Source organism: Marmota marmota, unplaced genomic scaffold, assembly GCF_001458135.2.
Source record: "Marmota marmota marmota unplaced genomic scaffold, marMar, whole genome shotgun sequence".
NCBI lineage: Eukaryota > Metazoa > Chordata > Mammalia > Rodentia > Sciuridae > Marmota > Marmota marmota.
The window spans coordinates 245533-251945 of NW_025999899.1; positions in this window are offsets into that span (position 1 = coordinate 245533).

The following is a 6413-nucleotide window of genomic DNA, read 5'->3' on the forward strand; positions in this document are numbered from 1 at the left end:
AAAAAAAAAAAAAAAAAAAGAATATAAAATAAAAAGAGAACTGAAGCCTGCTGTCACCTTTTTCATTTCTTTCTGGGAGGAACTCTCTCTGTGTGACAGATAGAAATGATGAGGCCGCTGTACATCTCCTCTGTGCTGCCTAGTTTACAGAATACTCTCCTTGTCCTATGGAAGCCTTACAACCAGCTCAGGAGGAACTCTACCCTTTATAGAGATGAGGCAATTGAGACTCAGAGACATGAAATGGCTTGGTCAAGTCTTTAAACAGATAAAGAATAAAAGGGGGACTATGGAGAGTGTGTTCAGAAAAGAGGATAAAGACACTGATACCAGGCAACTTGTAGTGTGTGACTAGCGCCCCTCCCTGTTCCATCACCTCACCAGCTGCAACCCCAAAGCCTCCACCACCTCCACCACCTCTACAGGGCCTCTCTCCCTTATCACCTTGATCCTGCCAGTTTCTACCACACCTCTTCTCTGACCTTTACTCATGCTCCAACTTGTTTTTTTCTGAACCCAAAAACCTCAAACTCACTTTCACTCACTGACTTGTCATGTGTGCCCACTGTGTGGGGCTCTCCCTAATACCTCTTTCCTTAGTCTGCATTGTAGAAAATGTCCTCCTATTGGTGCCTGATGGGAAGACCTGGAGCACTGACCAACTCAGCTTGCATGTCTTGCTCATGCCTGGTTTCATTGGGGGGGATTGATGGTGAGGAGTCTAGAGCACAGGCTGGTGACCTGCCTGGGCACCACTGTAAGGGGTTCTGAATGGGAAGGGAGGGGAGAGAGAAAAGTAGCCCTCCAGAGGAAATGGCAAGTGCTTGGTGGGGACTAGGAAAGTAACCAATCCTCCCCCTACACACTCAGAACTCTGGAGGCAGCCCTGCAGGAGCCCCCAAAGACCTGAGCTAAATGCCTGAAGGGAAGGGGAAGGCAGGGAGGGGAGGCTCAAGTCTCTAAAGAGCTTCCCTTCTGGGTCAAAGCATGTCCTACCTGACCCTCCCTGCCTCTGCAGCTGAGCAGATGTTGGGGACTCCTCACTACAAGGGTCCAAGCAGAGGGAGCAGCTGGTTGTGTGGGAGGTTATCAGGACAGGGTAATAATAGGCATGAGGGGTACAGCAAAAAGGTCTGGAGCCAGGCAGTGATGTCACCCATCAGTCACAATACCTATCAGCTCAGTGCTGCCCTTCCCTCCTCCACATCCACTCACTCTCAGCCCACATTCTGGATGCCCACTCTGTGCTGGGTGCTAAGAACAAACTCAGATGCAGGTCAGTAGGGCAGAGAAGTTACCCCCAAGGCTTCCTGGAGATGAGGATCTGCAGGGAGAAGTGGAGGAAGAGGGGACACAGATTTCCTGGATCTACTCCTCTCTTTCCTCATTTAGAGGAAGCTTTAGATGGTCAACTAGTGTCATATTTTTGTGGGGTAAAGATGAGACATCTACCCAGCATAGGTTTCCTCTTTTCAGGACAGATGACAGAACATTTTCTAGAAGGAGTCTCACCTCATCCCTTTTCCAGGTCACACCTCTATTAGCTAAGTGGGATACCTCTCCTTTACCTAGCAACTCCCTCTTACCTTCTGAGGTCTCTTCTACTCCCCATCTGTTGCATGGATTTATGGCTGATGGACTCTACTCCAGCTCTCTGACCTGAACTCTCTCTGAGATGTCACACTCCCACAAGGCTACACACTTGCTCAGTGTCACATCATGTCCCTTCCCCACCTAAACTACCCCCCACTTCTCCACCCAGCCTAACTACTCTTCTTCAGGGGTCATCTCCAAGGATTTGCTTTCAATATTCTCATTCATAGCTATCTTCCTCCACCTCCACACCTTGAGTCACTCCCAAGAAGTACCACATGATGCCACAGGGACACAGACAAGATCCCTACTCCCCTTGAAGCTTCTGTTCCTTTGTGGGTCAAATGGTATGAAAAAAGCAAGACCCAAAGCCCCATGAGAGCCAGGACTGCCTGTTCTGTTGGTTGCTGTGTACCTGGTGCCTAGATTAGTGCCTTCACCTAACAGGAACTGCATTAATAGTCATTGAGAGAATGAAGTAGTCTGCAAGATGATCAGACAGAAATGGGTGCCATCAAAAATAAAAATACATAGGGCTGGAGGTAAGCTCAGAGGTAGAACACTTACCTAGCATGTGTGAGACACTGGGTTTGATCCCCAGCACTACTGCAAAGAAAGAAAGAAAAAGCCAGGTATGCATGGTAGTACATGCTTGTAATTCTAGCAACTCAGGAGACTGAGACAGGAGAATCACAAGTTTGAGAACAACCTGAGCAATAAAAAATTAAAAGGGCTGTAGTATGCCTTAGTGGAGAAAACCCCAGGGTTGCTAGTACTGGCAGAGAGAGAGAGAGAGAGAGAGAGAGAAGAAAATCTAACACTGATTGAGATCAACTTGGGAAAATTAGAATACCTATAATTTGTATATATTAGAATATATATATGGAGAGAGAGAGAGAGAGAGAGAGAGAGAGACTGACTCACACTAATGATGTAGCTCAGTGGCAGAGTGCCCTGGATTGTTCAATACCTAGTACCACAATCAATCAATCAATCAATCAATCAATCATAAAGAGTTCTTAGGGCAGGATATTTGGGGATTTTTGTTTTTGTTTTTTGGTTCTGTGTGTTGTGTGTGTGTGTGTGTGTGTGTGCGCGTGCATGTGTACTGGGATTGACTCAGGGCCTTTTGAATGCCAACCACATGTCCTACTACTGAGCTACATCCCCAGCCCTTTATTTTTTTTTTAATATTTATTTTTTAGTTGTAGTTGGACACAATACCTTTATTCCATTCGTTTAGTTTTATGTGGTGCTGAGGATTGAACCCAGGGCCCCGCGCATGCTAAGCAAGCGCTCTACCGCTGAGCCACAATGCCAGCCCTTTATTTTTTATTTTGAGATAAGGTCTGTGGTGCCAAGCCTGGCCTTGAACTCAAGTCCTGCTGCCTCAGCCTCCTGACCCGCTGTCACAGATATGCTCCATTGCACCCTGGCAAGAATAAGTTTAATCTGGTGGTGGCATGTAGCATAAAGTGTGAAGTGGCATAGGGAAAGAGCTACAAGAAATTAGTAGGGAGGCTGAGAACATCTTCCACATGGAATGTAATTAGGAATTCAATGGGAGAAGAAAGAGAAAGGATTGATAGATTCAGGAGCCATTGAAGGAAAACTCAAGAAGACTTGAGGTCTAGTTCAGTGCAGAAGGACTAGAATTTCTCACCCTAGGTGACCTGGTGGGTGACATTTTTCAATTATAAGGATGAGGAAATCTAAGAGAGATAAATTTGGGAAATATTATGAGGTCATGTGATGTAGGCTGAATCTGAGTTACAACCTAGATATTTGTGTAAGTATATCCTTCAGGTAGTTGGATTTGGATCTCTAGGCATTTGCCAGTGACTATTGGCAGAGGCAATAGTTCCTGGGAGGGTAGACTTCCTTTGGGAAAAGTCACAGGAAGAAAAAAAATCGGGTTGGATCTAAGGAAATCTCACAATCCACATCACAGCATTTGTGAACATATTCTTTCACACTCCACTATGTCCTAGCTCACCAGACCTTCCAATACCACTCCTCTTCCCACTACTGAAGGCATTTATAGCTAAGGAGCATTTGCTGTAAATCCTAAGAACCACTCTCTGAGGTAGATTTTACAAACCCATTTTATACAGGACAAAACTGAGACCCAGAGAAAGCAATCAGTTCATTGAATGTGAAGTAATGTAGCCCTGGCCTTCAATCTAGGGCCTCCTGATTCCCATTCAGAAAAGCACCTACCATATGTCAAAGTTTATGGGGAATATTTAATAGTGAACCCAATCCTTAAGGAACCTGCAGTATGGACAGAGATAAGGTAGGCACATAAATAATGATAAATCGAGGGAGAACCCAACAATGCTCCAGGATAGGTAGATATAAGGTCTTCCTATAGTCCAAAGGGCTGACGACACCATAGGCAGCTTCCATAGGAGGTGAAGACCTTGAGGATCTGGGCTGGGGTGGAGGGTTCACACTATCAACTGACTCTTGTCCCACAGGTGCTGATCCCAGGGATTGTAGCGATTCTGGCAGCAGCTGGACATCTTTCCTGGGTGAGATCCAAATTAAGAGGAGATTCAGCCAGGCATGTGTGCTCACATGTAATTCCAGTGACTTGGGAGGTTGAGGCAGGAGGATCTCAAGTTCAAGGCCAGCCTCAGCAATTTAGCAGGATCTTCTCTCATTTATCAGAAATAAAAAGGGCTGTGGATCTATCTCAATGGTATATTAAATGGGTTCAATCCCCAGTGTACCCCCATAGCCCACCCCCACAAAAAAAGGAGAGAGAAATTGAGAATTGGGTCTCTGAACCAGTCTCTCACATGGCCATAGTGCCCTCTACAGAATTTTTAACCACCATGAGTCTCCACTGGCTCTTGGTTTTGCCTAATTCTAAGGCCCAGGTTTATTTATTTATTTTTAAATGTAGTCTCAGGCACTTTGTTACAGGACTGTGTCCCCAGTTCCAGAAATGTATTTTTAACTGGGCTGCAGAGGAGCTTTTCAAAGTCAGCCTATGAGTGGGGAGGGGCCACCCTATTCAGCCCACCTTCCACACCCCATCCAGGTGCTGCATTCTGTGTTCTCCTCAGCCCTTGGAATGCTTGGTTACCGCCCATGTCCTGCACAGGCTGTGGAAAGGGGGTTCCCTCTGGTGGAATGGGCTGGCGGGGAAATAAAGACTAAGAGAAATAAAATGGTGAAATAACCACAGAACACAGAAAGTAGTTTCAAAGCACAGGCAGGATAGGCAAGCTGACCAGACGGATCTAGCTTCTAATACACAAAGGAGCACATGTCTGCTTTATTTAATCAGAAGACATCAAAAAAATTCTATAGAATGTTCTTCACCAAAACAGGTAATAAGTGAGAGCAGGCAGGCTGCTCAGTTCCTAATGAGTTACACTCATCTCTGGTGCAAATGTGGGGGAACTTTCTAGCAGAGTGGAGGGGAAGGTCACATGCATTGGGTGGTCTGTCACGATGGGAGAGCCACGGGAAGATTCCAATGCTAGACCTATTCCCTCCCTGACTTCCATGCCAAGAGAAGCCCTCATGTATTTCACAGATGGCTTCCTATATACTCCCCTTTTTTACTTTGCAAATTTAAACTATGAGTTGTTGTTTTGGTTCCCAGATTCTTGTTCTGAGGGCACAACAATCTATTATTACAATACAAAAGAGAATTAGTAGCAAACATATCATTCCAATAATATACCATGCAGAATATTTCAGCATGTTTCCAGGATTAAAGCCATTCTGTACTTGAAGTATTTGATCACCTAGAGATGTAGGATCTATAAGATCAATTTTGCTTTTTTAAATATCCTGGATGTGATGATGTAATGCCATAAGATCCAGGCTATTATTATTGATAAGCCATATATGCATTAGATGCTTTTTAACTTTTTCCAATTCTACTGGGAAGCATTATATTTGGCTGCAGTGACACAGACATATTTATAGTCAGCATCACATTTAAGCCTTTCCTTAAACTCGAGAGTGGAAAGCTCATTACCAATATTTATAACAATAGCTTCTAAGGCATTCAAGTTAGTTTCAATCTTTTTATCAATATCTATTTGATTATGGAGGACTTTGAAATTATTCTGAGCAAAATTATTAAGAAAATTTGCATGTTAAATATTTTGGTCCCATGAAAGAAGGACTAGTATAAGCTGTGACTGTAGAAGTGATGAATGAAATTAAAGCAGCCACTTCAAGAATTATGAGACAAAGAATTTGCTTGGGTCTGTTAACTGAGCATGCATCTGTTGATCTGAAAACTTGAACATGAGCATCAGCATACCATGGTTCTGAAATGTTGGCTGGTAGTAAGACAAAGGAGGGTTGGTGAAGAATTAGTTTCTTTCCCTCTGTTAAATCTAGTGATGAAGTTAAGTTAGATTGCATTTTTTACACGCTGCAAGATATTTATCATCCTTCTTCTTAAGTCTTACATTTCTAGGAGATTGAACACAGGCTCATAGGCCATAGCAGGAACCCTCTTTGCAATTCCTGCCTACAAAGTCAGGCATTGGGCCATCAGTATAATGTAGGAAGTCTGAGGCTGCAAGTAAGCACCAAAGATCTTTTTGGATACTACCTCACTGAAGGTTAGAATATTACCAGGTGTCATGGCATCCTTACATAACTGTCTTTTAACAATTCTTGGAGACCAGTCTAAGATATACCTACTATTTCTAGAAACTTTGAGTTGTACTGACAAGACATTTATATATTCCATCCATTTAGGAAAGTTACAAAATTCTATTACAGAATAATTAGGACAGTAAGGTATTGGTGAACATTCTACAGAAATGACTGGCTTGATGTGA